This window comes from Haemaphysalis longicornis, unplaced genomic scaffold (genome assembly GCF_048455015.1).
Source record: "Haemaphysalis longicornis isolate Haplotype H1 unplaced genomic scaffold, Haemaphysalis longicornis Haplotype H1 scaffold_6, whole genome shotgun sequence".
Lineage (NCBI taxonomy): Eukaryota > Metazoa > Arthropoda > Arachnida > Ixodida > Ixodidae > Haemaphysalis > Haemaphysalis longicornis.
The window spans coordinates 197,571,574-197,584,088 of record NW_027526407.1 but is presented as its reverse complement, the minus strand read 5'-3'; the positions used below and the strand labels follow the sequence as shown (position 1 = coordinate 197,584,088).

Here is a 12,515-nt window from a genome sequence, read left to right as displayed (position 1 = left end):
CTGGGTCCTTCCGCTGCGACGCGATGCTCAAAAAGAGGAGCAACACGTCTCGATGGGATGAGGCTTAGTGTAATCTACTAGAAAAAGCTGGCGCAAGCTGCCAGAGCCATGAGAGCAGGCGGCCGCTCGTGAGGAGCGTAATGAATGATGATGATTGGCATCGTCTGCTGCCGGTGAGAAAAAAAGGAAGTACCAACGTATGTATATAAATATATAATATATATATATATATATTTATATATTTATATATATGCATATATATATATATATATATATATATATATATATATATATATATATATATATATATATATATATATATATATATATATATATATATATATAGTGCAGGGCTTGGCAGCTGAATAGTATAATAAATTAGAGTCACTACGAAAAACATAACAACATTTAATACGAGGTTTCGGCTGGGAACCGAAACGTCACTTGAAAAAGGCTGGTTCCCAGCCGAAACGTCGTATTAAATATTGTTGTGTTTTTCGTGGTGACTCTCATTTAATATATATATATATATATATATATATAGCGAATCAGAATAGGAAATGAGGGGCTCGTTGAAAATAACACAGAAATAAGGGTTGGCAGTCGAGAAAACCTCGGAAAGCAAAGGGGAGGATGTGGTAGATCATTGAAACAGATTAAGAATTTGGAAAGAAAGAAAGAAAGAAAGTTTTTGAAAGAAAGGTTTTGAAAGAAAGAAAGAAAGGTTTTCTCGACTGCCAACCCTTATTTCTGTGTTATATATATATATATATATATATATATATATATATATATATATACAAATATAAAAATACTTCGACTAAAGGGGAAACCAGGATTGTGCAGTTTGAGAACCTCATTATTCTAACCTTTCATCATGCATTGACTCAGCCCCGTATCGTTTCGCCCGGATTATTTTTATGAATAATCATTCAGCATTATGTATAGAGCTAACCTACCACATCTTGCAACAAGACACACAAGGGCTCGCATATGTCTGTTCCATTAATTCTATCACTCTTCTCTTGGTAACTCTGTCATTAGGCATGCGCAACGCCACTCATGTCGTATGAATGACCCAAAAGCAGCTTACCCAGCCCATGCCCATACTTCTGCGCATCCTAATTTTTTCTTTAATAAAACAGCCATATACTGGAATGGTCTCCCCATTGAAGCCATGCTCCACTCCCATGCCGGCAATTTCAAATCACCAATCTAACGCATCATCTTTCTAGAATATTAACGACCTCACGTAATACCGATCGCTAGGGGATTTGAGGATGTAACAAACAAAAATAAATAGATAAATGTTTCACCTTTGTTTCCTCTGGCCAGCATTGCAAATATTTGAGGACTCCTCCTACCGGTTTGGTTCTACCGTATTTTCTCCAATAGCGCTTTTAGAGTTGTAGGAATGAGTTAGTATGGGTGCTTTTATTAAACTCGATCCTCCAGCGCTGAATGATGATGGCGGTCTGTCACTTGACGAGAGGCGCTGAGCCTCAACTGTGCTGATCTGTTCTTCGGCGGGGTGTGCCTCCTCCTCTTCGTCCTATTCATACTCGTGAGACACCGAGATAGATTCGCTGACTCCCGGCTCTATATCTGCTTCTGTTTCACTGGTACTTGTAGAATAGAATAGAAGAGAAATTTTTTTCAGGCAACAAAAAAGATACAAGTTGCCTGGGGGGACCGGCGTAAAGGCACAGAAGGCCTGACAAAGCGCCGATTCACCCGATTACACACGCATAAATCACCAGTCATACATGAACATTCATTGAATAAGGAAGAAAAAAACAAAAGAAAAAAGAGAAAAGATACATGGAAATTCAGAAATACAAATGTTATGCCATTGGACACTGAACATAAGCACAAGATTGGTACATAAAAAAATGAATGAATATCTCATACACAGTTATCGTAACACGTTATCGTAACAAGAAGAAACAAATACAGTACTCTTGACTTTCATGGAAAGGAAGGAGGAATTAAGAGTATGTGGGTTTAGTTTTGGATTTGTAAAAGGCAGGCATGAATCTTTTTTTTAAATACATGAATCGAGGGGCTTTCCTTCATTAATGCGAATACAGTAGGGTGTTCATTTAGGATATCTGGATTTTGGTATGTCAACTTTTGTGCACCGTAGTTGGTGCGAAGCTTATCTTTCTTGTACGTGTTATGCGGTAAATTGTGGCTGTGGTTTTTCTCGGCTAATTGTCTTGAAAAATCAGTAGGGTTACATTTAATGTCGTGGTACGCGACCGTAGCTCATTTTTTAGGTCGGATATAGTGAATTGTTAACAGTTCATGTTTTTGGAAAAGTTGTGCTGTATGCGAGCGAAAGGGCAGCAGTTTAATTAAACGGAGAGCTCTTTTTGCAATAGATATAGCTGAGGTTCGTTTTTGTCGTTGTCCCCCATATCAGAAGGCAGTAGAAAAGATGCGAGTGTATTGTTGCGTAGTAACTTTGCTTTTAACCATACTGGTAATAAGTGACGCGACGTACAGAGCATGCCAACTGCTCGGGCAATGCTGTTTCGTAACTGATTGATGTGAAGGGACCAATCTAAGCATTTTTGAAAGAAGACATCGTGAAATTTGTGTGATGTAACACGATGAATTTGTTGTCCCTCAAATCTAATATTTTTTTCGCTACTATACGTTTTATTACGGGCCTTAATACCAAATACTTATTTTTTTTGTGGGTTTAACTTTATTCTGTTTGCACTTAGCCAACTAGATAGATTTTCTAGCCACTGATTGGCTTGCGAGTTAAGGAAATCAATATCTGGTCCAGAAAAAATACATTGGTGTCGTCAGCATACAAAATAATGTCTTGAGTTATAGGTATGTTTGCTATGTCATTAATGTATATAATGAAAAGTAGAGGGCATAGAATTGACCCTTGCGAAACTCCACTTGTGATTTCGCTGAAATGAGAGGTCGCATTGCCGATTTTAGTGTACTGCATACGGTTTTCTAGGTAACTTTTCACGATGTCTAAGGCAATTGCTCTTACACCGTATTTGGAGAGTTTGATCCATAAAATGTCATGCTTTACAGAGCCAAAGGCTTTTTTGAAGTCAAGAAATAACCCAAGAGTAAATAGTTTATTTTCTATGTTGAGAAATATTTATTCTTTAATATTCCGTAACGCCATTTCAGTGGATTTTTCTTTTGAAAGCCATATTGATTTTGTACTATAATGTTCTTCTGCTGCAAGAAGTGAGTAAGTCGCGAGTTTATTGTTTGTTCAATAACCTTAGAAAACATAGGTAAAACAGATTGGCCGGTAATTACCAAGATCGTTTTATCTCCTCCTTTGAAATTGACAGCTACCCTTGTGATATTAAGTTGGTTGGGGAACGTTCCTGAGCTTAGATAAGAATTGCATATTGCGATAGAGGTAAACAGATAACATGAGCGACTGCTTTAGGAGGTGCTGCCTTTATTTCGTCCACACCGAAAGCACTACTATTTTTTCGTTTATTTAACAGGCCGTACATCTCTTGCGCTGTATTAGGAAACATGAAAATTGATGAGTCCGAACAATTATATAGGATGTACAGCTAACACTATTAGCCGATGCAGAGGCGCAAAAACCTGCCTTTAGATAATAATTATTGAATTTTCTAGGAAAGTGCCCGAATATAGTATGCCCTCAATTACTATTTCTGATATTGTTTCCCTCTCGTTCTTGTTCCGTAGCGCATTTACGCAATTCCAAACCTTTCTAGAATCATTACAGATACAGACAAACCTCTTCTCATAGTACAAGTTGCGTTCGTGTTGAATATCGTATGTCAACTTATTTTTATTTATTTTTTTTGTACTCAGGTAACTGATCGAGGTTTTTGGGCCGAATAAATGATGCGAATAGTTTGTCTCGTCCTTTTATTCTCTTGAGTAAAGAGGCATCAATCCACGATTTTCAAGGTTTTTGTGTTTTTTTAGCTGCGCTAGAGGAAATGCACTATCATATAGTTCCCTAAATAGCTTTAAACGTGTCATAGAAAAGAGTAGGATCGTTTGTCTGCATTACAGGGTCCCAGCTGGCTTCGTCGAATAAATGCTTGAAACAATCGATCTTTTCTGCAGATAATATTCGGCGTTGAATAGGTGCCTGGTCTGTATGTTTGTTGTGCTGTGTTATGTAGGGTAAAAAAAAGAGAAAGAATGGCATGTGATCACTTATATCTGATATTACACTCCGGCATAGGGTTGGTCAATTTTAAAATTCGTAAAACGTACGTCTAATAACGTTTCGGACGTACTTTTCACCCTTGTCGGTATGTCAATATTACTTCGACAGCCAAAAGAAAAAAAAGCATCAAGTAGCTTTTGAACAGACAAATCCACCAAGAGCAAATTAGTATTGAAATCACCGGTTACGATGGTAGGTACACCAACGCACGAACAATACTCCAAAATACGCTGAAGAAATTCTATAAATGAGGTTGTAGCACCATTTGGAGGTCAGTAAAGTACTACCAACATTGTATTCAAACACTTTACAAGCACACATTCGTAGTCAGCATCTATAAATGAGTATTATTGAACCACTTCGTAATTGAAGGTGTTTTTTACATATATAGCAACACCCTTTTTGCTTGTTCGCGAAACTCAGATGCAGTTGTACCCTGAAAAATTTACAACAGGGCATTCGCTAGAAAACCAGGTTTCAGTGAATGTTAAAAAGTCGAAAGTATGACCTAAGGCATCTAAAAAAAAGTTGACGGAATCATGCTTGTTTCGTAAACTTCGCGCATTGAGATGAAGTAATGAAAATTGCTTGTTGCCATTTAACGCCCTGCGTTGTCTAAACGAGGCAGCATCGTGATAAATACATATTGTATCGCGTGTAGGCATGTTCCTTTATGGCGTAAGAAAATTAGTGAAGTCCTGGTGCTATCTGATTTGGTCGAGGTCACTGGCTCCATTAATCCTTAGTATTCCGTCATGTTGACTGCGCCAAACAAAGAATTTTCCATCCTTGACCCACGCGTACTGGTATTCCATTTCCCTTGCATTTGTTTTCATGTGCCAGAACAAGTGTTTGTTTTGAGCACTCAGTTGTTCGTTGATTAAAACCTTTGATTTCTTCCTTCTTAGTTCACGTCTTTTTGCAAGCCAAGCATCACGGGTATAGCGGGCTCAAAAGCGCACTATATTAGGCGATGGTTTATCTTTCCCGTCTGCGCCTGCCCCAGAACCCAGCCGGTGAGCGGCTTCAATATCGTTTTCAGATAGCCTAGGAAGTTCCAGTTCATCTGCGAGAAGATTCAGTTTTTGTATCACTTTCTCTTTAGTCTGTTCGGCAAGCTCATGGATTTCCAGATTAAGACGTCTGCTGTATTGATCAAGGTTATTAACTTCTTGCCTAAGAATTTCCACTTCTCGTTCGTTTGTCTGTGCTTCGAGTTTTTTCACCCGCTTTCTTAAACTGCTCATGTCAGCATTTTGACGTTTTAATTCGGCAAGCGCCTCATCATACTTGCTTGACATTTCCTGCATTGACCTTTCAATGGCATGCACAGTGGCAGCAGCGCCTTCCAAAGCGTCGACTTGTGATTTCAACGTAAGTAGTAAATATAATTTTCTGCGAATTTCACCTATTTCCTTCGTAAGGTTCATTCCGTTTTCCGTTTTTTCGGATTCAGTGCTTTGACTGCTTCGATTTTTGCCGTTATACATGTTGCACAGTTCCATGTGCTCTACGCTGCTGGAGATTACTTTTTGTAGTCTGCTTCTGTACCTCCTGAGCATGCGCCTACATGATAGCTGTATTTACAATCCGAGCACAAGAAATGTGTCGTGTCCCTCACAGATTCATGACAAGAAATACACGTGTCAGCCACGATAGTTATTCAGCCACAGTGGGAACCGTAAATTCAACTGACCCGCTAGCTTTTACATACACGTAAGCACAACCTGGGAAAAGGAAGACGGAAATTTAGGAGCCATTCGATGAACCGCACGGCGCTACTGTTGCTGAATATGTGTGTGCCAGGATACACGATGTCTTCTGCTTTTATGCGTTCTTGGCGATGACGTCAGGTTTGTTATCCGTCGCGGGCGCCACTGGTCGTCGCATCGGTGGATAATAGCTACACGTTTGTATATACGCGTCGGTTCCTAGGAAAAGCCAGACGGAAAATTGGGAGCCAGTCGATGAACCGCACGGCGCAACTGTTGCTGAATATGTGTGTGTAACGTTTCTGCTCAGTTTCTTAGAGGTTTTCTCTAACAGACTAACCCATGAACCCGATGCTGCTTTCGGCTTCGGACGACATAGATATTGTTACGTGGCGGCAGAAGGAATGAGGCGAACCATGGAGGATGACGACGCGAACTAATTTCAGTTCAAGGTTACCGATTTACATTATTTAAAAGGATGTGGGCCTGATTATGAACGTTTGGGCTGTGCAGCCTGGGCGAAGGCTCTACATACAGCTCGTCTTCGTCGCTCCTAATCCGGCCCACATTAGCGCATACCCTACGGCACCCTTCTACGTCTTCCCAAGACACAGCCCCCACGCCGAAAGTGAACGTTCCGGTCGAGATCCCAATAAATGTTTTGAAGCGGTGAGGATGCGAATGAGAGGAGAAGACAGAGAAAAGTTTCTGACCGCCCCGGATTACGATGGTTCGATGAGCTGCGGACCCTGAACAGCGTTTCCCGCCGATAAAACAAAGCAGCGGCTAAAGCCCTCGGAGCTCCGCCGGAGAACTGGGCAGGGGATCGGCGTCGTCTATCGTTGGGTCGCGGCTTGTCATGTCGGAAGGTCACGGCGGGTAATTGGCTGTGGAAACGGGGCTTGGGATTGTCATGTTCATGGCTACCGGTGCTGGGGCGGGGCGACGCGATCAAAGAGGCTTGCAGCAATAGCTTCCGGAGACGAGACGGGGCGAGGCTGAGACCACGATGGGGATCGAGATGTAGCACCTCACCAAAATGTTACGTGGCGGCAGAAGGAATGAGGCGAGACACGGAGGACGACGACGCAATCTATTTTCACTACAAGATGACCTATTTACGGTATTTACAAAGCAGCCGTTGCAGAGCGTTCGGTCAGGTTGCACACCCAACACACAGCTCCTCTTCGTTGTTCTTAATCGGGCCCAGAGCGACGCATATGGTAATGCGCCCTTCGTCTCCACGTGAAGCTATTTATAGTTTAAATTATGTAATACTTTCCTTATTATGAAAAAATCTTGATTAGAGAACATTATCAATATTATTTACGGAGAGGTGGTATACACAGTATGAACGTAAACTTACTTATATTTAGCTGAACTCCTGACGCCTATGGAACATGATACGCACGGCTGAAATGACACATGAATATAATCACACGTGGTATTGGATGCAACACAAATAGGTAAATCTTACTTGGACGATATCGAACGCTTACTCGGAAATGTGCTGTACTTCCACCGAAGCGCAGTTTCTTATAGAACAACGTGCTGACGTGTAAAAAGAAAATAACCTAAGAACAGTGCTCTCTATGACAGCGGCTTTGACAGGATTCTACAATTATTACTTGCGCAGGAAGAAAAAATATTTCGAACACGCGCACAATTTGCTGTCAAGAGGAAGGACTAAAGTCCGATGATGAATTGTAGGTGCATAGATGAAGTGAAAGAAAAGAGAAATTTTCAGACGAATATAAACGATCACGTCAATTCAAAATATTAAAAACTTAGAAAACAAACTACGTTGGAAAATTTGCATGCACCAAACCAAATGACAAGAGTTGCAGACGAATGGAATATTTATGTTATGACGCAGATGCCCCGAAACGGCACCCTTCTAATTTTCAGAAAGAGGACCCCAATGATCAATGAAATAGAAACTTTTGAGCGTACATTTGACAATGCACCTTAGAATAACTACTTGATCTTTTTAGGGTGGGCTCACGTAGCGTTTTGTTGAAAATGCGAGTGCCGCACAGTGAAACATGCGATATCTTCGTACACCTACAATCTCACACCTCTTTGTAATAAACTCAACTTCTATTGGTGGCTGACAGAAAACAGGACATTACACCATTGCGTATTTTAGATTGGAAAGGCACGACTTTGTTTTAAAGCGATCGTCATTGGGGGAATTCGTCGGACGCACTTTTTTTATCGTGATAGTTTCTGCTTCCTTTGTACCTTAAGACCAAGCGTGCTTCGCTTGGTGTAATCCTATAGCATTGGCCCAGACGTTTGACGTCCTGTACAAGAACACTTCTTGCGGCACTTATAATTAGGCTGCTTTAAAAATGACTGTGTTAACAGGAACGCAGGAAGGAAAAAAGTCAAGTTGGGCCGCAAGCGTCTTGCGCATTGAATAAAGTAACGAAGGGATGTCCTAGGGAATCAAAAAGTGACCCAAATTGCCCCTGATGTATGTTTTCAGCGGGCTGAGTTAGGTGTAGGACAACTAAGAAGTGGTTAGCTGCTTTATTCAGACGTATTTGTGCCTGGGAGCTGCGTCAACTGCGTCATCTTGCGGTAGTTTTATAAAATAAACACCGCTGCTTCCAATTCTTTTCGGTTCCTGGTTTTCTAGCCTTGGCATACATAGTTTATGTTATCGTTAACAGTACACTAGCCACGAAGTACAAACGAGGGCTATCTGCTTTACCAAAAGCCACTTTACCTTCCGCCAAAGCTAACAGTTACGTCAGTAATAGAAACAGGCTTGAAAAGCTTCAAAAAACTGCACGCGTGCAGGTAAAAGCATACCAGTAATTAGAAGTAAGGACCAGTAAAGGATCAACCCCGTCAAGAAGAAAATAGGTGTACACGAGCAAAAATAAAGCAAGATCAGTTTGTTTTTACGGCTACAACAAGTTTGGGAGTCCGTCATAAAAAAAGCAGATAGCAACCATTTGGAAGTTCCTGAGAGCCCTCGTACATGCCAGCGTCAAGTGATCTAGAGCAACGAACTTATTCACCGTTTTACATTTGCCAGTGGTACGGGAAAAAAGGGAACACTGTGTAACGTAAAGAGAGCGGCGTCATAAAGACGTTTGTTCAAAAGACAAAAGTGCATGTTCGCCCTCACTTGACACTAAAAAATTTCATTTAACGGGCTAATATCTCTTTGTGCTAGTGTCAAAAGTACATATAAACAAACATTCAACAGCATAAACCACCACTCTCCCATTTTATCCGGAATAAAATAAACGTACACTTTCAATGGGTTCTTGGCTCGTACACAGTGTACACAGAAGGAAACGCAAACAAAACAACATAAGTAGATACAATCACTTTAGAAGAGAAACGCAAATGGCATGACGTGATAAGAAACTGTCAAAAGCCTTCTCTAATTATAATTACGAAATATTCGCTCGTTGTTTTGCGTGTAATCGCATTGCATTTCAGTTCATCATTTTGTTATCTGATAAGGGTTCAAGTGGTTACACAAACAAAACCAGGCATAAAGACATAAGCACACACAAATACGCATACATACCAGTGCTCACTTATACACACAGAAGTGATGCATAGCAGTGAGACAAATCAGTCTCAAGGAGTCATTGTTATTCCAGGGCATGTAAAACAATGCGAAGAGGATTATACAAATATAATATTGCAAAGCTAGGCGAACGCGGAAAGAACTAAATAGATAACTTATAAAACGGCAAAACTAAGGGAGCCAACATAAATTCAGTGGAGACGGGACAACCAGAAACATGAACACAGGAAAGAAAGAACAAAGCCTGGTTTAGGTGAGGTTTTATTCTGAAGTGACAGTGGGGAAGTCAGTTGTACAATATGATCACAGTGATAAAAATGTGAACTGTTAGGTAAAGAAAAACTTACCGACTAGTTGGCGGAAAACGAAGTCGGACAATCATGAACATATCCAGATATTAAGCGCACTGATTGTACGTACATTTTAATCAGTGAAAGGGCACAAGCCATGCACAAATTTTAGAGCGAAAAAGTTATGTTTTATGGTCATCTTCCGCGGCAGATAGACGGGAACATGAACTAGGTCACCACCATACACTCTGCGATGAATAGTTTTAAACAAAAAGAGCAAACCAACCATACTCCTCATGGAGATAACGCATGATATCGTCGAAAATGATCTACTATGGTTTTAAATACTACCGTTAGCGAAGCGGTGATAAATATATCTATAAACTCGTGTATACCTTTCAGTGAGCTTGCGGTTTTCTGCACGTGGACTTGGTGACTACACATGCATTCCCAAGCTGAGAACAATATGTAGTTGTGCAAAACTTCCAAAGAGGATTCGGTTCGTGTCCTCTATTTATATGACACACAATGCGAAGTGAACGTAGAGGTGTCCAAGTAATTAGCTAGATATGCAGGGTGCAACATATTTTACGGTCGAAATTGCCTCAAAGTGAATATTTTAATTTACGCGGAAATAATTTACCGCTCATCTTTTAGGCGAAAAAGACATGAAAAGTTTTTTGTGTCTTTCAATGAGTCAGTTTTAAATTTTTGGCGAGGAGTTGGTTTTGTTCTTTTTTTACTTAAGATAATTGGAAACAACAATTTCGATCACCAGCAGTTCAATGCATTTATTGTAATCCAATTAACAGCTAAATTTTCTTGCCGTATGCGGAACAGAATTGTTACGGAAAGGCATTAGCAACTTCCGATATTCTATCTCGCTATTTATCGAGGAGTACATTATTTACAGGCGAGTTTTTAGAGTTTCCAAATGAACGGGGCCCAAAATACTCTTGACATTATGTGTTGCCTCAGCCTCCACCGCGGCGATTCAGCCTGACCAATCACGCCTAAGAATTATATTACAAGAACATATTTGTTGATGAATCTTATTCTGCCACCTTTCTTGCCATGTTTTGAAAGATTGCTTGCGAGTCCGATTTTTTTTGCTAAACGGTTGTCGTAGTTCAGGGGAAACCAATCGCGGAAAGGTGGTTTATTGGACACAAATTGACTCACGCCGTGTTGGAAACCTAATTTAAAAAAATCAGCGTGCTCGTGAACTTTTGGTAGTGGCTATTGGCGACGAGTAAGTGTAATTAAGAAAGGGAAGAAAACCAATGTAGTTCAACGAGCCAAGTTGTAACAGTTGGTACCTGGTGTGCAATCTTGGCACTGTGATAAAGACAGATGCCTTATGCCGTGGTTTGAGAAATGGAGGGTGAAACTGGTCAGGTTATACAAGGTGAACATCACTTCGTTACACCTCGAAGAATTCCAAGCTTGTGAAACGCAAGTCCAAAAAATAATTAACAATAATGGTATATATTTTACAATAACCTTTTTTGACGCCAAAAATACGTGTTGGAGGAGACCGGCAGGAAAGATCGCCCAAAGACAGCTTGGCAACGCCACCCCCCCATACCTTATGGCAGCAGTCCTCAATCTTGCAATGCGAAACTTCAATACCAAGCGCATGAAGCATGTGCATCTACGTAATAAGGAAGAGTGAGCACTATGCCATGTGCGATAACATAAAGTAGGTGCAATGGTACGGAAATATACTTGGATAATACGCTGTAGAATATTTTTGTACTTGCGGATTTCTCTCACCAACAGAAAAAAACGACCTAAAAAATGGCACCAGCAGCAACTTGACAATTAGCGGCCATCGCGTGCCGATTTCTTGGCCGATGGGTGGCCTTGTGACGCTGCATATATTGGGAACCTCAACGGCCTCAATTGTGATGTTCTGGACGTCATGCTGGCTTTTAAGTGTCAAGGAGACTGTTGCGCGTAACCGGTGCTCTCGGGCGAGTGTCTCCGAGCGTAGCAAGCGTTATACGTTCGACCCCATTGACCGTACAACAAAGTGCTGAGGACATGTCGCTTCGACTGAGAGAGTAAACATATTTATTATTTCTTAATAAGGAGTCTTTAGGGTGGCCTCCTCATTCCAGAAGGGCATTCGCACGTGTCGCATATTCTGCCCTTTCCACCAACTTGCGATGGACGTCGAGGAAAGAGCTGGCGAAGGCACTCTCCAAAAGCTAATAACTGTTTAAAAGATTGAGTGGGAGAAGTGGGCTTTGTGTGCAGCCACCTGCTATATACAAAAGTGTTCCGAATTCCCCGAATGAAACTTCGCTGGCTCCTGGTGTCCAACAAGTAGCAAACGAGCAGCTGACGGCTCTTGCCGAGGCCCTATGCATGGCCTGTCTGGAGGAGCACTGACATCAGTCCTGCACCGCTGATCGACGTGGATATCGCGGCGCTGGAAATATTGATTGCTGCCCCTTTCTGCGACGTTTCTCCGACTCTGGACTGGCGGGCCCGAAACCTTCTTCACTGAGCCTAATGTCGCCAAGCAAAGTGGGATGCCGACGTGAACAATAGCTGCACACAAAAGTGTTGGCTCTTCTGCAGTGTCTTGCGGAATGGTTGTGCTTCCGCACCTGAAACAGCACCTTCTTGCCTGCAGTCGCTGTCGATTCTGCCTTGGTGATACCGCCTATCTGCAGTGGGCGAGCACGTGGCCCTGAGCGTTGCAAAGTTTACCCCTGGGCCTCTCTACAGACGGACGTTGGGCG

General features: G+C 41.5%; 1 pseudogene; it reads right to left on the bottom strand.

Annotated features, from left to right (window-relative positions):
• Window positions 1–4,908: 4,908 nt before the first annotated feature.
• Window positions 4,909–5,867, bottom strand: LOC144143424 (uncharacterized; annotated as a pseudogene).
• Between the last annotated feature and the right edge of the window lie 6,648 nt (window positions 5,868–12,515).